We start from the raw sequence: 24514 nt of genomic DNA on the forward strand, positions 1-24514 counted from the left end.
AATGAAGCACACAAATGTCCTCACAATAGGATAACGCACGACCACTTGCCAACGAGAAGTAGTATACTCCTCTCGTATTAGCGAGCAAGCTCCGCCATTCTGCACTGACCAACTGGGGGGAAAAACACTGAAAAAATGCATGGTGGCGCTTTAAATCTTATTATTGCATTGCATTCAATTCAATATTATATTCCATTTGGAATAAATGTAGGACTGATGTTCCTGTTTTCACAGCGGCCTTTAAGTTTTTTTTTTCAGTTTACAGTTCTGCGTGTAAAGTACTGAAGCAGGATGGGATGGTGGAGTTGACCAGACGTAGTACGAGAAGTTAGAATAACAAAAAATAAATATAAAAAATTAAATGAAGTCATCTGAACAAGTGGATAAAGTGAGAAGAATACTCAAGTAATGAGTAACTGATTTTTGATACATTTGTTTTCACGCGAGTGCTATTTATTATAAGCTGTAACACAAGGGTGTCAGACCCGTTCGTTCGCGGGCCGCTTTAAGGTCAACTCCATTTTATGTAGGCCGGACCATTTTAGATATAATATTTATATATTTAATATTTTTTTATAAATTGATTAAATGAACTGGATTAAAGGCCCTGAATACTCATTTTGTTATAGATCTAAAACAAAGTTTATTTTAGCTATTTTTAAATATATTTTTAGATTTTACAAACTGATTTTTGAACTAAAAACACAGAAAACATGATTAAAAAATTACAATTATTGATTTAAAAGGGGAAAGATCAGGAAATTTAATATACATCTATACTCTTCATTTGAATTTGATCCTAAAACAGAAAGTCGGCACTCATGATTTACTTTCTCGGGCCGCACAAAATGATGCGGCGGGCCAGATTTGGCCCCTGGGCCGACACTTTGACACCTGTGCTGTAACGTAAGCATATTAGGCAAAATAAAAGCATCGGATTCAGACTAAAAAACTCTGTAACTGTCTAACAGCGTCGCCGAATATTGCTGTCGCAATCGGTACGCATCTAATTGTTTTCCAGCGCTCAATTTCCCTCACATTAACACGTCGAAGCTGATAATTGTTTCATTGTTTGTACAGCATTTTCCCTCTTTCCGTAGCATAGCGGGCGTAAGCGAACTCCACGTCGTCGTGGTAACTTATCCTCCCAGCGAGTGGCCAAAATAGTCTGGACTAACCGTTGCAAGATTTTCATCTCATACTGTAAGATAATACATTAATTGCGCTGGCACGCCATGCAACCGTATCCCACTCGGGTCGGTCACCAAACCTCAACGGCGAGTTCACGACTTCCTCTCAGCGCGTTCTGCGACTCCAGGAGACGATTGGAGATGTCCGCTCGTTTCTCGCCCGATGATTAAATATCATGCCGTTTATTGAAACTCTCGCTGATTGGATGTCTTCGATGTGGCTCTTGGCGTACTTGCCGTATTTTAATACGGTAATGTAACGGTGTGGGGCGGACTATTTTATGACTATTTTTTAAACCGAGTATTGAGTATTACCACGCGGAGAAAAAACAAAAGTTCATTAAATGGTTGCTATAATGGCTAGAGTAAGGATATTGGATTGGAAAAACATTTTTATTTGTTCTAATTCGCCATCTATTAACAAAGTAACAAATAACTAGTGGTTTAATAGTACTAAAATGTGTTTAATAGTACTAAAATTAGACGGATTTCGCGAAGAGGAGAGAGACTTTTTGCACGGCAACACGCTCGTAACATAACAAACAAATTGAAATGAACTTGGATTACGATGAAGACAAACTCAAAAATAAATTTAATCTAACCTTACACTAAACTTCATTCTAATTTTGTTTTAAATTTTGATACCTTTCCTCCCCCAGGTTGGCTCTACTGGCCCCACCTCCACCCTGACTTTCAGATGCAACCTATTGCGTCTGCGGGTCGATTGGTCGCCGGTCTTTTGGTCGCCGGTCTTTTGGTCGCGTTCTTTTGGTCGCCCGGACCGCGACAACAGGCGACCAAAAGACCGGCGACCACAAGACCGGCAACCAAAAGACCGATGACCAAAAGACCGATGACCAAAAGACCGGCGACAAAACAAGGTAAAACAACACGGTCTACGCATGAATAAAAGCCAACAATGGCCATGAGCAGTTTCACTGACCCAACGTGTGAGTGTAGAAGAGTTTGTATGTACATGCGTAGTCCCTTTAAGAAGCTCCGTCAGTTCAGTCAGGGTCTTAACAAGTTCTCCAACAAAAAACAATAAAAGTCCGGGGAATTTGGAGCTTTTCTTTAGCCTAATAATTACTAGGGCATTAAGTATGACTAAATAGTCATTCGCAGTTTGTATTTAGGGAATTTGAGCATCGATTTAAATGGTAATTATCAATAACCTTCCGGGCGACCAAAAGACCGGCGACCAATCGACCGTGTACCACCTATCGAGGGTTGTTTGCTTTTGTATTCCCTTCAAAATATTCTGAAAATGATGCACACAAATGTCCTCACAATAGGATAACACACGACCACTTGCCAACGCGAAGTAGTATATACTCCTCTCGTATTAGCGAACAAGCTCCGCCATTCGCACTGACTAACGGGAAAAAAACACTGAAAAAATGCAACATCAGCCCAGAGTGCTTTAAAAGCCCATTTTGGGGTCCTCTTCATAATACAACATTTGGGTGTGTGGGTCCCACTTTAGCTAATTTTCTTGAAAAAGACATGGCCTCATCTCATTTAGTGTTCTCCCCGAGTTGATTAAATCTAAATTAATATTCTATTATTAGTATTTTTATTTCATCCCGAGTAGTGGAGCAGCTTTTTTCCCCCTTACCCGCGTCATTGCCAGACATATTTCAATTAAATGGTCCCTTCTGGCTCATAGGTTAGCCTGAAGGATTGGGTTTCACCTAAAATTAGCCATCAGACTCAATTTATTGCCTCAATTGAGAGGTGCAAAAAAGTGCCCATAACGCAGACCAACTTTGCTCCGGCCATATAAAGTTGCATTTTTTGTCAGCAATGGTGAACCTCGATTTTTTTTCATAAAAGTGTTCAATATTAGTCGAAATGTGTTAGGAAAACATTCAAATCCAAGATCATTTTATTGGACCGCGTCAGCCACATGACTTTTACAGGGCGACAGAAGACACGAACAAATGCCTTAAAAAAAGTAACCGCACACACATGTGGACGATAGACTGCGGCGGTTAAAAAGGCGTCACTATGATTTATTGCGATTAGCAATCAAATTTGAGAGCTCCTTCTCCGGGGGATCATTCTAATAAATTCAATGCACGGTGTATAAAGTGCATATTTTTAATAAAATGTGTTTTTTTAATCCGTTGTAGGGCAATGAGATTTTTGTAATTATGTTTCCATGAAGCTTTGGTTATTATAAGCTATGTACATGACAATTAAAAAAAATAGCACGTCGGCCTCACAGTTCTAAAGTCGTGGGTTCGATTCCACACTCTGTGGAGTTTGGATGCTCTCTTGCATTTCAAATAAATTCAATCCACGGTGTATAAAGTGTATATTTGTAATGAAATGTGTTTATTAATCATGTTTCCATGAAGCTTTGGATATTATAAGCTTTGTACACGACAATTAAAAAAAAATAGCGCGTCGGCCTACAGTTCTGGAGTCGTGGGTTCGATTCCACACTGTGTGGAGTATGCATGCTCTCTCCCGGGCTTGCGTAGGTTTTCCACGGGTACTCCGGTTTCTTCCCAGCTCCCGAAACCATGCACGCTAGTCTAACTGTACGCTACATTGTCCCTATCTATGAGTGATTACTTTGCCTTATGACCCCTGCGACTGTCTAGCTACCCAGAGTGTTAACCCCAGCCTGGCTCCAGCACCCCTGGGAGCCTCGCGAGGAAAAGTGGTAGAAAAAAAAAAACGAATTTATCCTGGGGAACTATCAACAGCCACTTTACACTCTCCAAACTATTCTTAGCTGCTCCGGCAATATTTTCAAAGATGATTATAGTATTCTCTAACTCTTTATTTTATGTAGCCGTCGAATTTCCACAGTTGCTTATTCTCCCTCATTTTTTATTTTTTTATTTTACACGCCCCCCCCGCCCCCTGCCCCCTTCCTCGCGACAGCAATCTTTGGTTGTAAAATAATAGAGCATCAGCCAGCAATAATTTGCAGTCCAAACAGAGCAGACGCTGGCTGACGTTCATTGAAACCTCATCCCCCCGCGGGCCCGTTTCCCTTTCCCCGCCGTCCCCCTCCGTCCCCCTCCGTCCCCCTCCGTCCCCCCCCTTTCCCCTCGCCATTCCGTTGCTGAATGTTTGTACAGACAGGGCCTAAGTCCCGGCCATTGCTCTTAATAATGAGTCCTATGGCCGGCCTTGGCTTGGACTTGGCTTGGGCAGGAGGAGAAAAAAAACGTGGGAGGGCGGGGGGGGCCGAGATGCTTTCATTGGCTCTCGTTAATCCCGAAGTCGGCGGGCGGGGGCGACGCTGTCAAACAGACGGACAAAGCTACCTACGAGGCGGGCGGCTGGGGGCAACGGGGGCCCGGGGCTTGAATCGCCACTGGGAAAAGTGGGAATGTCTCCAGCGTAATTGGACTTAACTGGGATGGTCGTGACCACCGGGTAGAATTATGCTTACATTTTCAGGGCTGGTGTTTTACACGACTAATATGACTTTCTATAGAGGCATTCATTATATTAACCCGTCAAATACGACGACCGGACGATAATAAGGTGTTGGTCCGAAGTGAAATGGAGTCGGGAACCGCTCGGCGTTGCGATAGAAAAGTGATACTAATGTAATCAATCATTTCTGCGTCGTAGCATCGCGGCATCAATCGGGCTAACAAAATAAGCCAAGTAAATTGTGCAAGAATAATTAGAATTAAGTAGAAATACAGGGTCAAGTATGTAGCAAAGAAATTATATCTATGTACATACTCTATAGATGTATCTATGGTTCAGAAAATTAAGGTATAACTTGCAAAATAAGTAAATTGCGCAAGAATAACCCGAAGTAGAATTACAGGGTCAAGTATGTAACAATGCAAAAGACAAAGAAATTATATCTATGTACTTACTATATAGACATATCTACGGTTCAGAAAATGAAGGTATAACTTGCTGTAGTAACAATAATTATCGTTAGTGTATCAGCATTTTTTGTACTACACAAAGTCTTAACAAAATAATCCAGTATATCTTCACACGACTGAAAATCAGTCATTTCTGCGTTGTATCATCGCAGCATCAATCGGGCTAGCAAAAGAAGTAAAGACTAACTCGAATTAAGTCGAATTACAGGGTCAAGTATGTGACAACGCAAAAGATAAAGAAATTATATCTATGTACTTACTATATAGACATATCTACGGTTCAGAAAATGAAGGTATAACTTGTTCTAGTAACAATAATTATCGTTTTTGTACTACACGAAGTGTTAAAGATGTCTAATCAAAATAATCAAGTATATCTTCACTCGGCTGAAAAACTAAGACCAGACTCTGAAATGGCGGAGGGATGACTCCAATCCAATTCCGCTCCCGTGGCAATATAATTAACGCCAAAACCTTGTTGGACATTTCAGACTGGCGCAAGTTCGGAGATGCTTTTGCGAGAGAAAGACAAGAAGAGGGAAGTAAAAGAGCAATCTTGGCCTCAGCGTCTCGAGCTCCACTTACTGGAACTCCCGCGGATTCTTCTGGTCGGCGGTCGGCTAAAGCAAACTAATCACGGCGTTGGTGGGACCTCGGTCCGACCGCAACGCTGCCCAGCACAAGGCCCGGCGGTCCGGCCCGGCAGACTGGAATCGCGGCCAACTGCTTTTCCAGCGTCAACGCCATGGCTTTTGCGCCCTGCCAAAAAAACCCTCGCCGTCCCTGAACATTACCGACTGTATCAATAGTAAAACGTTGGCAATTAGTAACATTTCCTTGTCAAGATCAGGGCAGACAAAATGGAGTACCTATAAGTGGACTTTTAATTGCATAATATCAGACCCTTGGCAAAGTCTCGGCCGCAGACGGGTTGAGGACCAAAAAAAATGGTAAAAATCCATACGTTTGAGTAGACGCAAAATAGTACTCGGCTCGCGTTTCCTCCTACAGAGCTTCTGTGGCCAAGAACAATCTGGAAGAGCAGCGCTCAATGTTTTCATTGTGTTTCTTGTGCTGAGGTGGGCACAAGAGCCGCTTCCTGCTTCTCGCCGAGACCCCGTCTCCAATCTGACACCTACACACGCTTACGGAGACGATAACCAAAAGCGCCGGATGCCAACTTCCTCGAGGGAGTCATCCCAGGCAGAGTGCCAACCAACTTTTTTTCTCCTACGAATACTTTCATCAACTTCTGCCATTACGAGACGGAATGTTCTCCAACTTTTTAGCAATACTACGACTACCCCGGAATTAAACCGACATTTAAAAATCATCGCATTTGAAGAGCCGGCGTCAAGATGTAAGAGAGATGTCCACCAATTACACGCAGTGAGCAATAATGGGAGGGTAGGTCGGATAAGGGAGTGAGATGGATGAACCCACTTATCCCCCAATTTTCCTTCATGACACTGAAATGCCCAGCAGAGAGTGGAAAATAATAAAAATGTGTCCAATGATGGACTGAGATAATTAAAAGGTTCTGCATTTGCTAGCCTCAAAGATTGGAGGTGCAATTAACCCATTATGCTCCGTCCCCCTTAATTTTTCTTTCGGGCTAAAGGCCGTGGCGGGGCTAATGTTTATGTGCGGACGCCATTTGCTTCGCTCCGACATGCTCGGGCGGTCATTAATCACTAGCAAAGTTCCAAATGGTTGCCGAACACTTTTTGAGAAGACTGCAGTACATTTTTCATAAACAATACAACGTATTTTAATATAGATAAAATTGGATTTCTGTACAACTACAGAGGACCTTATTAACTAAAATTCTGTACGTCGGAAACTTTGATTACTCACGCAAACCTTATCTAACGAGACGCACAAAGGATTATACAGTACCAGGCCAAACGAAGATAAAGGACTTAGACTAAAACTCCAATTAAACTGTTTTTGGGGATTTATATGAAGCGGAGAGGAATTATTTTCACTGGGAGTACATTTATATATATATATATATATATATATATATATATATATATATATATACATACATTATATTTAGATATTAATGCCTTGCAGACTTTTGATATGCTTAGAGCTGTAATATTTAATAAATATACACTTTTTGACAATTGGACTTGTACAAAACATATCCAAGTAATGTAATAATAATAAAGGTGATGCTGTTTCGCGGATTATCGTTTATCGTGGTCATGTCTGGTCTACATTAATCACGATATTCGAGGGATTTCTGTATACGTGTTATTTTAGGACTTGATAAAATGTAGTCGAAATATAAACCATTTATGAATGCGATTGATTTGTACCCAGAATCCAACCTTTAATCTCATCGTACTTGGACTTTTTGCATCCATTAAATCCCACCTGTGATATTCACCTAACGCTGGTATTGGAACTGAAATTTTTTGTAGCATAACATACCTAATTCTCCTATTAACGACTTGATTAATAACAAGGAGTTTAGTGTATAATGGTTTCTCCCAGGCAAATGTATTAAACATTTTCTAACCGGCATGATTTTATTTTTTTTATCTGCTGTTAAAATGTCTAGCTCACTTTTTATTTTCCAACACACTTTCCAACACCAAATTTCTGGACTGCGGGCTAGCCAGTCAGGTACCTGCACTTGGGCGTATTAAAACTACACTGCGGTAACATTTGGCATTGTCATTGGCAGCAATGGGCCGACTCCAGATGTCTGGACAGCAGAACATGTTGCTCCATTACCAATATGAAGCTTTTAGCATTAGTGGTGCCTTCACAGACGATCAAATTACACGATTGTCTAGAGCCCGGCTCCATTGCGCCATCTAGTTTAGCTGGCTTCTCAACGTTTTGAGCCGATCACAATCACCACGGCGCTCGTTCTTGTTTAGCCGTACAGCCAACGGCGTGGATTCCAACAATAATTTGAAAATATGGAAACGGATGACCGCAGCATACTTTAGCGCGTTGCTACGTCTGCACTGGCGACTTAAAAACCCACGCCAACTACTTCGCGAGCCAACATTAATGAAGAACGAATCGCTTCCCTCGTAAGAAAACTTCATGTTAATGAAACGACTATCATCGTTCGCGTATAAATCGCAATTCTTTAGAAAGGAAAGCTTCGTAAAACATAGCGAAGAATTCAGATGAAGACGGTAATAAGTCAGTCAGGCTATCCACATTGAATAATATTTGTCTGAGGTGATCTTTAAATTATATCGTATAGTTGAGTTCATGCCACGGTTGAAATGTTTAACATTTCTTCTCGAGAAAAGGTCGGCTTGGGAATGTGACAGCTCATCCCGATGTTCTTTGGGTATTACCGTAGACAACTTGGACAACAGTCACATACGATTCAGCTGATCAAACCGAGTCTCGAACGTTGCTGTCGCCATTAGCCGGACAGATGTGATTAATGCACGTGAACTGGCGACCTGCACCCCTCAGGTGTTGGCGTCAAGTCCTTCTCCGAGCTTTTCTTCGAATTGGGTTGCATGGTGCTGACGGAAATTCTTTTAAATGTGTTATTTTTTCTTAAGAGCATTAAAAAACGCACTAAAATAGGTCATCATGAATAAGTACGTCTTGTCTAACCTACCAAATTGTTAACATATTTTAGGTGAGCCCACCTCAAACTCAATGTGGAGAAATAAGACGGGTCTTAGGACAGTTATTTTGTGAGCATTACGGCATACCTGGCAACTTATCCGATTTTCCCGTATTTTATACGTTTTTTTATCCGTATAACAAATTTTGTACGGGATTTTTTTCTTTTAGCACATTTTTGGTCAAATCAATCTCGTGTCTCGGTCATTGTAGCAGACGAAAACGGCATCGACTGCAATTAGTATTGTCGCAGTTTATCGCTTTAAGTATGACGTTAATTCGTATTTCGTTTGGCCCTTTGCGGGAAAATCCCTTCCGAGCCGAGGCCGAATCACAGACCCCCTTCACTCTTGGACTTGACAGAGGTGGGCTTCTTTCAATGGTGTGTGTACCCCGAACCTGTTGTGTTTATTTTTGCTTCAGGTCCGCTCGCTTGGGATAATATTTCTCCTCCCAATCTCCAAAATGGTAACTAGCGTAGCTACGGACAGGTCGGGGCAAAGTAAACATCTCCAACCTGCGCCGCGGTCCTCGTCCGTTTGCCTTTGCGAGCTCTTCGGGGAGTTTGCGGGTGACGGTTTACGCGCGGGGGACTCCGGATGACGGGCAAATGCCGGGAAACGTTGACCCCCGGCCTTGGCGGCGACCCCTGGGATTCGCTAGAGTGCCCACGTGAGGCTAAGTGAAGGCGAAGCACATCATCGTCTTTTCCGCTCAAACGTTACTTTGTTTTTCCGACGCCTCCCCAGGTTCGTGAACCTCTTCCCTGATCTGAGTTCACCTCGCTGTTTTTGCAAAAAATTTTCGGGGATAAACATTTGAAGGTCAAAATATATTAAGGAGGAAAAGTGGCAATTAAAAGATGGATACAGTAATCCCTCGAATATCAAGGATATTGTAGACCAGACATGATCGCGATAATCGAAAAACAAGTACAGTTATTAAGAAGTGTATTCATTAAATATTACAGCTATAAGCTTACAAAGACTTGTTAGAATGTTTTTTAACTAATTTAAGTACTGTAGTCGCAGTTAAACTAGTTCCTCTCCGCTTGGTTTAAATAATAATAATTAATTTATTGTAATTATCTCTATGATTTCGATATCACATCTATACATAAATACAAGTACACAAGTACAATTATCAAGAAGTGTATTCATTAAATATTACAGCTATAAGCTTACAAAAACAGAAATAATGTTGAAATATAACCTGTTAAAAATTGTAACTAATTTAAGAACAGTTAAAATAATTCCTCTCCGCTTGGTCTCAATAATAATAATTAAAAAACAAAAAACTAATTATTGGGAGCTTTAGTCAAAGTCTTTTTCGTCAGATTCGAGAGGCATTGGATCATTGTTGTTTCTATAATTTTTTTTAAAAGTTTTTTTCTTTCTTTTTTTACTTAATCGAGTCAAATCTTTGAAGTTGCTTTGAAACAATAAACAACGCCAGATTGAACCCGAATTCGAGTTCAAATTTTTCTCAGTTTTCTAGCAAAAGTCAACTGAACAGGGGTGCTTAACCTCGTGAGAAAAACTTGTAAGACACATTTGACAATCATTCTAACCCGCCTCAGCTGCTCGCAATATCTTGTCATCCCCTCAAATTGGCTTTGGCTTGTATCAAATTCCACTTTTCACCGATCCATCCAATTACACTGTACGCATGTGTGTGTGTGTGTGTGTGTGTGTGTGTGTGTGTGTGTGTGTTTGTCTGTGAGCAGTTCGCTGACCACATCGTACATTTACCCTCTCTAACTATGTTTTTACAGGGACCAGAAGCAGACATTGAGGTATTTGGGTTATTCTTTCGCTACGATGTGCAGCGCGACTGAAAAGCCCACAAAATCGAATGCTAATCGAGCATCGGATTGGCAGCGCGTGTTGGATAACGTCGGATTTTTTTTCGTCTCTCGATCTCAAATTAGCATGAAGTCATTCCTTTTTTTCGTCGTTTTACCTACTGGCGGAAATCCGTCGAGTCGGGAGCTACGAACAAAAACTCAATCCGATAATGTCGTTATCGAAAATAAGTTTTGACCAATCGGGTCGAACTGGTTATCCCAAATCTTTGCTTTCCGTGTATTTCCTTTCCCCCCGCAAGTGAATTTTCCCTCTATTTCTTTAAGGTGTTTATGGAAAGCCTTCATCTATTTTGACATGCCAAAATAAGAGATGGAGAAAAAGCAATCCAAATGTTGAGTTTGTCCTAATCAGATGCAAGCGTCCAGAACGCTTAAATTGAGATGTTGTTCTAAGTGGTTTGGAGGGCGGCGAGCTTGTCGTTTTTGCCGTGTTTATATTTCACATTCGAAGCAATACGCGGAGAACAAATTATGCACATCACCTTCTCGTATTAGGCGCAGGCTGGAGAGAAGTGCTGGAGTTGGTAAAGGTCTGCCAAGGCCAAAAACCACTGGAAAAATGGCGTGGGTTGAGTGGTGGATTCAGTCGGGTCTTTGTAACATGTGCACGTGATTTGTTTCGAGAACACGCGGCCGGATTAAAGCCGATACCTGTCCAACTCACATTAATGACGCTTGGAATCGGATTAAATCAACAATAAGTAAATAGTATATTCATTTTTTCGGTCTCAAAATACGAAAAGGAAGGACGACGACTGGAGTGGAGCTCTTCGAGTGTCTCACATTTCCCGTTCCGATTCAAGTGCAATGGACCGTTGCTTCACATTTCCTTTAAAGTTTACCCAAGTGCGGTCGGAATCTGGGCTATTACAAAAAGCGGTAAAAAGCCGTGGCGTGGATCGTTGAGCCAACTTGCAGGCGGCCATCATCAACCCAGGATTAGTCGTTATTAGACCATCTCAGTGGGATTGCCTCTTCTAAGAAACCAAAGCAATTATTTTTGTTTGTTTTTTGTATTGTCGGTTTTTGCTATGGGCAATGCGGGCCTCCGCCAAGGGCGCGATCTATTTGGGGACATAGATAACAAGTAATAGAATATATTTTTGTGTTTGTAAATTAGGCCGACGACAGGTATGATTATTTCTATATAAATTTAGCAGGAGTATTTCCATAGACGAGATTAAAAAAGTACTAATGAAATAACGTTTTGGATAGCGGAATTGTGTTTGTCATTTTATTTTTAAAGTCCATGTGAACTCCGTTATTAAATAGATGCAAAAATTAGCCCACATTATGTCGTGAATTCTGCGTTTTGTTGTTTCAATGGAGTCGGCATTGGAATGGAATTTGTAAATGTTATTTTCCAGCAGGTGCCACACTCACTTTGGCAACTTTGGACATGACATCAAGATTGAAGGTAAAAGCCTCTCATTTCATATGCAAAACTATTCCCGGTGGTGAATGGAAAGCTGGAAAATTCCGCTCCATCACACGTAGGTTGATATCATTAACCGAGAAATTGCTGACATTTCAGCAAAACAAGAACCAAACGCAGTGGCCATCGCTAAGAAACGAGGGTATCAAAAAAACCGGCGACTTGACATACTTTTTTTTGGTGTTCTTTGACACAGAGTTGTTTGGCAGAAAGACAAAATCCCGCATAATCACGGCCACATTTTTCAAAGCAAAGCTCTAAGTCACCGTGACACGCCCTCAACCCGAATTCTCATGGGAATGAACATAAAGCAGCGTTCGGTATTGATCTGCATCTCCCCTCGCCTGGCAACCGTGTTTGGTGCGTAAACTGGAGCGCAAACAAACCCGACCGCATAACGTGATCCTCTTTAACGAATGTCGGTTTGTACAGAAGGAAAAAAAATAGAAAGTATATCCCATAATTTCTATGCACTGTCTGTCAAGCAATATACACGTCAAATCTAAAAACATACTCTATACTGTAGTACATGTATTCTTTCTTTTAACATTGAAATACTGCATACTCATTTCAATGTAAACTCACTGCTGTCATATTAAATTAATTTGATTAATTTAATAAGGGACAGCACATATTAATGAACATATCGATATTCATGTTAATGAATATATATATGTAAATATGGAAGATTGTAGCCGGGGGATAATTTCCATTTTTAGTCACTTGTGTAGGTTGCAGATAAACGATGACACATACAGTAATACTTCGACATACGAGCAATTTGAGATACAAGTAAAATTTGGAGTAAATATTTATCTTGAGATACGAGACAAATTTTGATATACGCTCATAAGAACATCATGGCCAATGTCTTTCCCGTCGCAACTCCCTCTTTGTAATGTCTCTACGAGCATTGGGCGGAGCGTTGCATTTTTTTCAGTGTTTATTTCCCCGTTAGTCAGTGCGAATGGCGGAACTTGTTCACTAATACGAGAGGAGTATATACTACTTCTCGTTGGAAAGTGGTCATGCGTTATCCTATTGTGAGGACATTTGTGTGCATCATTTTGGGAATATTTTGAAGGGAAGACAAAAGCAAATAACCCTCGATAGGTTGCATCTGAAAGTCAGGGTGGAGGCAGGGCCAATAAAGCCACCCCCAGGAGAAGAAAGGTATCAAAATTTCAAACAAAATTACAATTAAGTTTAGTGTTAGGTTAGATTCAACTTATTTTTGAGTGTGTCTGCATGTAATCCAAGTTAATTTAAATTGGTTTATGTTAGGTTACGAGCGCGTTGCCATGCAAAAAGACTCTCTCTCTCTCCCCTCTGCGAAATCTGTCTAATTTCCGTACTATTAAACCACTAGTTATTTGTTACTTTGTTAATAGATGGCGAATTACCACGAGATGAGGATGGTGTGGCTCTATATTTATTAAAGATGAGGGGGGGGGAACAGAGGAAGAGGATACTAAAGTGCATCCTGGGTATTGAGCAAACAGTCGTCAAGTCAAGTTAGGAGTTTTGTGTACTTACGTGTTGATTTTCGTCAATAGTCCGTGTTTGTTTAGAGCTTGTCAGCTGTAAAAGTATTTACTGTGCCAGTCATTTGTCAGCTGGGAATACATTCTTTCCAAAAGAAAACAAGTTTGAATTTGCTCACTTTTTTAAGTGCCTGATACAAAGCCAAGTAGAAAAGAGTCAAACATAAATACAATTACATCAAATGTAATGTTATTATTGAAAAAGAAATTTGTTTTCTTAAACCGCTTTCCAGCTGGGTCATATAAATTTAATTGCGCTGCTAAAATATTCATCAGTTATGACTTTCCAGCTAAAGCCAGTGCGAAGGCTACAAAAAAATATATACTCCAAAAATGAACTTTTTAGGGGAACGTGATTGACACTGAAATGTAGTTTGCAAGATTTTACTCTATCTATTTTAAAAGTAGGAGGACGAGGATACGGAATAAACGGATATTGGAAAAGTCTGATCGGGGAATTGAGAGGGAGAAAATAACAATAAAAAGAAAAGGTCATAAAACGTTGCGGATGAAGATGATGAGAAAGTAGCGGTGGAAGAGGAAGTCAAAGTCAAAGAGCAGGAACTACTTGCTTGAGTTTTATGTCGTCTGGCTGGGTGTCTTGGTCCATTTGTGGTTCTGTTCGGAATTCCTTTACGGACCACTACGGGCCACATAAAACAGTTTGTGCAAACGTGCGTGTGCGCGAGCGAGTGTGCGTCGGCCTTATTTTAAACAGTGTGTGTTTACGGAGCCAAGTCTTCTCTCCGTTGTACTTTCATTGTTTTGGGATCTGGGGTAGATTCCCGGGCAAATCCTGGACAGAGGGTGGTGGCCATTGCAATCGCATGGCGTTGTCAAAAAAAAAACCACATTAGAGTAGGGATGCCAAACTTAGTTTGGTGGGCGGGGCATGTTCAGGTGGGCCGGACCTGTTTTTTGGGGGGGCCAAAAAAGTGAACTTGTCGTCAGGAAATCTTTTGTTGTCAATGGGTCAATTTTCAGGTCATTTTAGGGTCATTTCCTTTAAATTTGGGAACATTTCTTATTGATTTGGGGGAATTTCTGGGTTTGGTGGCCAATTTCTGCAGGTTTTTGGCAGTAGTGCACGGACTAGATCTCACAATTTATAAAATTATGATTTTATGGCATCTGTGTTGAACAAATTACTGCATTATGTATATTATGTAAGCCGGCAGTTCGCCTTATATGTTAATGCACCTTATATGTTAATGTGCCTTATATATGGATGCAAATTGCTCAATCATTGTATAAAATGCCATCTAGTTTTTGTATAAGACAGCTCCTAACCACTACTACTACAGCGCCACCTAGTGGATGCATAACACAATCCCCTACTGCTACTTCTACCACGACTACTTCTACCACAACTACTACCCTGTGCCTTACATACAAAACAAATTTTAACACAGACCATTCATTAAAGGTGCGCCTTAAAAATCCGATGCGTCCTATAGCGTGGACAATACAGTAAACGCATTCGATTCCGAATACAGAGCGTGAACGAGCTACAAATTTCCCATCAGACACAACAACCCGCATCCCGGCGGCGGGCCGATTCCAACCCACGACCCTGTCGTTTGACACCCGATGAAATGAAAACAACGGTATTACGGAAAAACCAAACGCCAGGGAAAACCGACAATAAAGCCTTGTATTGTGTTATTCCTAACTTCAGTTGGACTGGACGCCTCTTCCATCAAAAAAGGCCACCCTTTAAGAAATGTGTGGGTGTCTTTTGGCGGGACGTTGGAGCTTTTCTTTTCGCCGTAGCCACCGCGCGACCGCGCCGTCATGGCGGCTGTCGACCGCGGGCAAAAATACTGCGCGACACAAATACTACGCTTGCAATCAGGCCACAAAGCTATAGATATAATATATAGTGGAGGGTAATGAGGGAATGCACCTATGGAAATAGATGGGTGTACGTTTAGTCGTGATGGGAAGTGATGGCTTCCACCAGCGTAGTGGCTTGGCACGGGACTTCCTGAAGCCCAAAGGAAAAAAAGGCAGTGCGTGGGAAAGCGCCTTTGCAATGGAAACGCTCTCTAATCCCATAATTCGCGGTAATGTAAAGTTTTTGAAATGAAGAGAAAATTACGTTGAACATGATGATCACTATTGCCGCTTCGTTTGGACGCTGAGTCAGAGGGAAACAATATGTGCAAAAACCACGGTGGAGGATTACAAGTGGATTTGTTTTGCTTTTTTTTTTTAGATTAGATAATTTTATTCATCAGCTATTCAAGAAATTTTGCTGTCATAGTAGCAAGAGGGTGAGAATACAGACACAGTAAAAGACATTTTAGACAAACAATGTGCTTAAAAAGGACGAGATAACTAGCTACACATACAGTCCAAATAGTAACATTATTTAGTTTATTTTTTTCATAATTAGTTTTATTATTTGATATTCGAATAATGTGATATGGAGCTCAATATGGAGTGGGTACGAGTTTTCATTTCAACCCAGAAAATGGACACCTTTTCACCAATCTGGTGTCCTACAAGTGCAATCAGTGGATTCTGCAGAAATCTCATTGGTTAAAGAGTCTGTGCTGGATCGGTTGGAACAAAAACCTGCACCCACAGCGGCCCTCCAGGACCGGTTTAGGGACCCCTGATCTATACTATAGTATGTCCGAATAGTACCATATTTTTTGTAACATAAGTCCCACTTTTTGCACGGTTTGCAATTTAGGTGCGTTTTATTTATTTATTTATTTTCTATCTGGCGACCGACAGCCTGTTATGTTTTTTTCATTATTTTTTTTAGGCTATAGTTATCTACAAAATAGATACTTTATTAACAGAAGCCTATTTAAGATATTGTTCTTCACTTGAACCTATGTTTGTTGTTGGTTTCCCAACAAACCAAAAAATTGTCTAGCCAAAAATACGACTTATACACCAGTGTGATATATGTATTTTTTCCATTCATTTTTTTTTACCACGTTTTATCGTGTATTCTCCGGCCCGAGACAGATCCCGATCGGTTCTATCGTTATTTAGGAGTGAGGTCAACCTCTCTCCACTCGTATTGTTGCTTCCGACGCTCCCTGGCATTGAGCCCCGGCACTTCCTGTTCCTCTCCTGCTCCATTCAGCAAACATCCTACAAGCCCTGAACTTTGACCTGGCTGACACGCATGTAGAATCGGGGGGCCGTCATCGCCTGCTCTTTTTCTGCACGTGTGGAAAACAGACTCATAAAACAGCAAGGCTGGACACGTGATGAAAGAGACCTTGTCTGGGACAAAGACCAATTCTAGTGGACAACGGGGACGCCGCTTTCTCTTCCTTGGGGTCTATTCATGAGCCGGGTCACAGGTGGTCCTTAGATGTGTGGTTCTTCGGGAATTAAAAGGCTGGAGACCAGCGTAAGTGGGACGGGGAGAACCGCATTCAACCACAAATTCATTCATATGGAAATGACTTACATTTCTACAGACATTAAATTATCCTAATTCTCATAGAATGGACGCCCGTTTAAGACAAATCACTTTTGTTTGGATCCAGTTGAGTACTATTAAGCTTGTTATCTTGCCTGGAATTTAATTTTGGCTCAATCCTCTATTTCAGGGAGTCCAAAGTACGGCTCCCAGGCCCAGTTGTTATTGGAGAAATCATTAAATATTGCCTGCACAAGACGCTTAAATACATTTTGCACTGCACTTTTCAGCTTTAACACTAAATTAAGATAATCAGATTCCAAGTTGGCTCTTGCATCTTTAGATTTTATTATTTTTTTTACAGGCAACGCTCGAAGAAAAAAGTTTGGACACCACTCATCTATTTTAGCCAATTAAAATGCCGGCTTTTTTGCAATTTTTGGCCATTTTTGGCTTTTATCCCATTTTTTTTCTTTTTTTTTGCCATTTTTTCCCATTTTTTTGCAATTTTTGGCCATTTTTTGCCATTTTTCTTAAGTAGCGTGTGGTAAAAATTAATTATTGCTTGGAAAAGACAAATAATGAATTTTCTAAAATCCTACAAACCACAATATGACGAGAACTATTCCCACTGACAGTTAAATTGCATCTATGTTGCATAGTATATGATCCTTTAGTTACTATTTGGACCGTATGTATAGCTAGTTATGGCATCATTTTTAATCACTTTACCCTAGGATGTGAGATTAAGTGAAATGGTCAAAGCAAACGTTATTTCCGTACTTTGTTAGTTGCTTTAGGTTTTGCTTTTTCCAGGTCGGCCAATTTTTTCTTTAAGAGAAGAGGGTCACTGATATGAAAAGGGCGTAAAAGGTTACAAGCCACCAGTGCCTACTCAGAGTGCAACGACGGCCTCGGCAGTTTGGCTATTCCCGGCTAATTGGACGGCGTATATTGTAAACAGGATCACATCTGACTCCCATTAAAAAGCACAATTTAAATAAGCAAGGCCCCGAGTGGGGAAACGTCGTCGACGACGGCGGTCAGAGTTTTGCACCCGGCGTCAACGTGCGGCGACACGGCGAAGTACTTTTCAGATGTTAATTAACACACTCAAACGCTTTGGTTTCTGCCTCGGCAAATATACGAATTAGAGAAAAAAACATTTGCTTTTGTGCTGAGGGAAGAGACGCACAATTCTGAGTACTATGACGAAGAAACAGCAGAAAATGGAATTTGAAATGATTCGTTTATGCTTCCTGGATAAAAGTACTTGACAATTTTAAAAAAAAAAATGGCTATAGTTTTTGGCGATATATAGTAGGATCTGGTTGAATGTTAAAGCAACACTATTTTCAGTTTTTAGTCATTCTGGCAAGCCCAGTGAACAAAATTGGTAGCGTTACGAGTGTGTATTTTCGTTGATTTTGACGATGTATAGCGATGGTGTCATCAATCTAACGGTGGCTAAACGATAACATAAATTATACATTCTAATTTTTATCTACGACATCACAGGCTAGTGTAGTTGAATGGATTCTCACTGTATGGTTAAATAAAACCGTAAAGGGCAACATTTTGCAAGACCAGGACCAGTCTGGGACCGGTCTGGGACCAGCAATTCACACAAACACTGAAATAAAAAGACTAGTCGCTTATTCAAAATATATTATTCAAAACGAAAGATTTTAGATAGTCCGTATTTAGCGGATTCAACCCTATATGGGCTTAAGACAAATTGCGAGATTTGGTGAACCCCCAAAGTGCGTCACAGAATGTCTGTATTTTCGTACGTAGTATGTATGTACTCAAATGCATGTTGTCTAAGCATTCCCCCCGCGGGGCAGAGACATGAAGTGTCCGTCCACAAGGCTGTCAGTGCCTGCTCAATGACAGCCTATACGTTCCACTTGGTTCCCTTTTGGAATAACAAGCCGTCTTATTAAATAACCTCTGTTTCACCTAACCGGCCCCCCTAAGCAAGCCCTCCACCAGCATCCCAAAACCAAAATCTAAGCTCAATATGGACCTGTTATGGTTAAATCCACGTATGCGAACTCAGCCGCTACAAATGAGCATATTATAGGGTTTACGGGGATTACGTGGGAAGGCCTCGACTCAAAATCGAATGCCCGGATCGCTCTCGTCTGTCTTGGCAGACACTTAAGGAGGGGACCGGAACGAGGAAAAACTATCGGAATGATGCTCAGAAGTGGGATGCGGATTATCGTTGCGTCGTTAATGTAGCGCCTATTCCAAGGGTGTCAGACTCGGTTTGGTTCGCGGGCCGCTTTAACGTCAACTTGATTTCACGTGGGCTGGACCATTTTAAATATAATATCTAGATTTTTTTATATAAGTGGATTAAAAGAACTGGATTAAAAGCCCTGAATATTCCGTTTTTATAGATCTAAAACAATGTTTATTTTAGCTTTTTTTGAATATATTTTTAGATTTTACAAAATGATTTCTGAGCTAAAAACAGAAAAAAATGGATTCAAAAATGACAATTATCGATTTAAAAGGGGGAAAATCAGGAAATGTAATATAGATCTATACTCTTCATTTTAATTTGATCCTAAAACAGAAAGTTGGCACTCATGATTTACTTTCCCGGTCCACACAAAATGATTCAGCGGGCCAGATTTGGCCCCCGGGCCGCCACTTTGACACATTTCTTGTCAAATTTGTTGGGTGCCGTGTATGACAAGTTAAAAATAGACTGTTAATCGGACATCGCAGTTCTCCAAAATTGGGATTTTCCAGCCAACTGACTGAAATTTTGGCCGACTTCCACATTTCCGTCTACCATAAAACCAAAGTTTTACGATGTAACCACGGTTCAACAATGGCACGCTTTTAGTTTTTAAAAAAATACATTAAGCAGCAACTCTCCAAACCCACGAAGTCGTCCCGTTTGAACCGCCGGTCATCGGGTCAGCCTCTTCCCGGCTCCTCCAATCCCCAACGACGGTTTATGTCGCAAGCATTTCCCCCCGTGATGACGTCACCTTGACTCACGCCTCTCATGACTCAGCGTCCAATATGAGAGTCTCATTAATTTAAGCCACTTAAGACGATTTTCCAGTTGGACTTGTTTTCTAATGAGGCAGGGCAGGGCAATTAGGTGATTAGTGTTATGGCAGCGCCGTGCTTTTTTAGGCATACGGCAGTGGACAGAATCTAGCTCACTGTCTAAACCCAAGGAGTCATTAGATAAATAAATGACAACAAAGTGAAACAGACTCAGGGACTCCTCACTTAGCGTTTCATTCCTTGACTGGGCAGGTGCGGTCGCCATCGTCATTTTAATTCTACATAAATCGAATAAAGTAGCATGAAACTTGTCAAAAACTGCCACGCTCAAGCTGTTACAGACGCGGTGACACCATGTGAAGTCGCATAAAAGCTAACGACGGTAAAGTAGTTGTAACGTAAAACGTAATCCTGTGTACTCTTTTAGACATTCTAATTACAATTGGACGCAAAATGATTTGCTACAAATAATGTACTTTGTCCATCCGTGTACAGGATCATTGCAATAACGGTAAGTTTTGGTCTAAAAGTCACTTTTTTTTCAACCCTGGGATTTATACGGAGTACTCGAGTTACGTTCCTACCTTGAATTTCTGCTTAAGTCGGGTTTCACGATCAAAAGTGGAAATTTACGGCAAAATGCTTCCTGTAAACAACGGAAAATACATGAAAATAAGATGCAGTACTTACCATTTGTCGTGAGAAGTAGATTGTTAGCTGGGGATTTGTTAATATGCTCATCTTGGAGTTGACAAATCGTGGTATTTTTTTCCCGTTTTCCATCTGAAAAGACAGAAGACCGTTGCTTATTAGTGTTGTAATGGCATACGTAACACAAATAGATGAAACCATTTTAAGTCCGGGTGACTGTTTCATTTCAAAATTTTGAACATGTTCAAAATAGACAGAGTTCAGCGTTTTGTTTTGTTTTTTCGGTTAAAAACATCGAGTCAACTGCTGTAAAGCTTGATTGTGCGAGTGCGCTAATTTTAGGGTCCACTGATTTAACCACAGATATTTAAATCTCATTATACTTGTATAATGACAATAAAAGCATTCAATTCAATTCAATTCAAAATACAAACAAACACAGACAAGCACTTTTGCAAGCAGAAACTGCGGCGTTGGAGCCAGAACGGTGGATGAGACCCGAATTTCGTAAAGTCAAAACATCGTAGGTTGAGGACCTTAAACCGAGGACTCCTTGGAACTCAGGCGCCGGATTTTACGCCACGAATTTGACACCGTTGCTGTAAGATGACGACACAAGACTTTCAAATTGATCGAGAAAACGTACGATTACGAGAAAACTAGGGGTAAAAAAACATTTGATCCCGCAGAGCTTCTCAAATATTCCCCTAATTTAGCCTGCTGTTGACAATGAATTGAAAAGTATCACGTAGACACATTGCTTTGAGTCCAAACTATTTACCAAGGCAAAAAACTTGGTTTTGGTTGGCTTAGCCGACCGAGGGTGACACAGTCCTGCCCCCGATAGCCCTGGCAGTCATTTTGTCTCACTGTACCGTCACAGAAAATTCAGGTAAGGGATTTACTAAACAAAATATTGTCTTAAAGTGACTGAGGGAAAGAAAAAGCCAGTGAAAGAAACATTAGGGGACCTCTCCCTATGTTTACCTTAGCAATTTTCTCCAATTTGTCTAAATTGCTTAGCTGACCTCTCTGAAAAAAAAGCATATGCTTAATGTCAAAAAAGCAGCAAAATATGACTGATCACCTTCATTTTGTCCATTTGGCTGCTTGGCGCAAGCCTCTAAATTGTGTATTCTTTCCATGGCGCCAAACCACCCGCCCTGCATTAAATTAATTTCCTCTTATTTATGCGGCTAAACTTTACAGCTCTTTTTCTTTGGGCAACATAGACCTTCCTGTCTTCGGAGAGGCCAGACCGCTTCGGGATTTGCTTCCCGGTCTTTTACGGTCACTTCAATTATCTCATTTGTCCGTCTCCATTTTTTTGTCGCCGGGCAATCGGGGGCGAGGTGGCGTGGGGCAGATACTCGGTTGTCGAAACCGCATCGCCACGTGGCGAGGATTTTGCCGGGGGAGCGCCAATCGGGTGGTTAACGTTGGGGAGGAATGACGGGGGGCCGAGATCGTGGATTTGGCTTCGCGTGGATTATTTCGGAATCGAAGCGCTTTAGCAAAATGATGCTAATGTCGTTACCAATGCGAAGTGGATTTATAAATGGCGGCATTCATGAAGAAGATGCAGATACAATCTTCACGTAATCCCCTAATTTGGAAAAACAATTAGAACCCAAATAGCCAACTCACATTGGTTTCACTTACGCACAAGTGGGTCTGGCTGAGAACTGAACCCCCGCCCCAGAAAGAAAGAAAAAAAAACTGTGTACGCCACAGGTTTTAATGGACTCAGTTGAAACCACAGTGCCATCGTCATTACCCTTCCTCTCGCACCGACATGTTTTCCTTCGGTCCATATTTAATGCATTTATGGTCCTGTTTACCTGAAGGTCCCTGGCCTTTCCCGTAAGTGAGCTGTCAATCTATCACCCCCAGGTTGGGACTGTTTCCAGCAGGTTGGAAGAAGTTTGGAATATCTCCTACTTGGACTATATGCCCTTATGGGACTTTTTTTTAAATTCATTTATTTTCGGGGATGCTAACTGTTTTATTGCTACATTTTCTGTCTTTTCTGTGATCAAAGACGTACGGCTTAGTCTCTTATAAAATATAATTTTCTACTCAAACTAGTTGACAAATTATAGAATGAATTTGTTTGCAAGCCTAATCAAGACGTTTACAACTACTTATGATACTTATTACATTGACCATTTATTTATACATGACTATTTATTGATTATTTATTCATCATTACTATGTATTGATTCATTATGTGTGTGCTGATCTCACTTTGACTACTTATCTTATTTGCTGATTATTTTGTTGTTGTTATTTGTGTACTATGTGGTGAAACAATACAATGAAGACGACAGCTATTTTTCTCAAAGTACTTAAAAAACATAAGTATATAAGCATCTCAGTCCATCTCAAGTATTTTCAGTCAGCGGTGACACGGAGTTAGTCACATTATTATTATTATTATTATTATTATTATTATTATATATGTATGTGAATGTGTGTGTATGTGTGTATATGTATATATGTATATATATGTATATATATGTATATATATATATATATATATATATATATATATATATATATATATATGTATATATATGTATATATGTATATATATATATACATACATATATATACACATATATACATATATATGTATATATACATATATATATATACATATATATATATATACATATATATACACATACATATATACATATATATACATGTATATATATATATATCTATCAGCAACATGCTTATTAATTTATTTATTATTTATTTATGTCTAAAATGTATTTTTCTGTGTCTATATTCTCACCCTCTTGCTACTGTGACAATGAAATTTCCCGAATATGGGATGAATTAAGTTATCTAATCTAATTACAAATATGCACGAGTCTTAGAGACACAGACAGGCTGAAATCATTTCTACTGAGTGGACAAATGAACAGTAACTAGAGAATAAAATTGGCAGGCCGTGTGTTCCAATATTCAAAGCGAGCATTATTCCACTGGAGTAGCGCTAGGACACTTGGTTTATAGTGAAGCCTTGTGTGACACTGGCTCTTACGCATAGGAGGAGGTCTTTCCCGGCCCTTTAAATACAAGCGGCAGGATTCCCTCTTCTATTTTTGGCCACGCAATGACTTGCTCTTTCTGTCTGATTTTACATCTACTGTGATTTCAAAGCTAGGAAAAAGTATCTTTTCAAAATAAAAATCACTTTGTTTTTCCATCATTCTGAATCGTAACTACAAAAATGCAACAGGCAGAATGTATGTATGTATACAGTATAAATAATACATTCATTCATTTTCCGAACTGCTTATCCTCACAAGGATCGGGAGGTGCTGGAGCTCATCCCAGCTGGCCAATCACAGCGCACGAGGACAACCAATCATAGCTAGGGGCGATTTAGAGTGGTCAACCAGCTCGCCTAGACTACATGTGTTTTGGGATGCAGGGGGAAACCGGAGTACCTGAGAAAAACCACACAAACTCGACACATAGGAAATGAGAAGTAGAGCATAGAAATCCAAGACTACGACCAATAACAAAACCAAAAATGATCCTGGGCAAAAATATTCACAGCACAACCGCTTCAAATATTCAGCAATTGGCCCGGCGGACGAGTGGTTAGCGCATCGGCCTGATGTTTCTGAGGTCGAAGGTTTGATTCCAGGTGGAGTTGGCATGTCCTGGAATTACAAGTTGCAGGACCCGAATTCACGCATAAATCGGATTTCGCCATCAAGGCCGAAATTTACTACGTCAAGACAAATGTGATAACGGCAAGGTGGTCACGGACTTTGATACTATGGGGGCCATGGACTTCAAATCAAGGACTAGCCAACGAGACCGATTCAGGTGCCGTAGTCTTCACCTCGTAGCCAAATTTCTCCAAAACCTTAACTCGAAACAACTAGAG

General features: G+C 40.6%; 1 long non-coding RNA gene across 1 annotated transcript in view; it reads right to left on the reverse strand.

Moving 5' to 3' along the window:
* The window catches only part of LOC144092869 (uncharacterized), a 99622-nt gene extending 78898 nt beyond the window's left edge, over positions 1 to 20724 (reverse strand). Inside the window, exon 1 of the long non-coding RNA XR_013306164.1 lies at positions 20641 to 20724. This is a non-coding gene — a long non-coding RNA (uncharacterized LOC144092869). The remainder of the gene's footprint in view (positions 1 to 20640) is intronic.
* Positions 20725 to 24514: the final 3790 nt, after the last annotated feature.

Source organism: Stigmatopora argus, chromosome 18, assembly GCF_051989625.1.
Source record: "Stigmatopora argus isolate UIUO_Sarg chromosome 18, RoL_Sarg_1.0, whole genome shotgun sequence".
Taxonomy (NCBI): domain Eukaryota; kingdom Metazoa; phylum Chordata; class Actinopteri; order Syngnathiformes; family Syngnathidae; genus Stigmatopora; species Stigmatopora argus.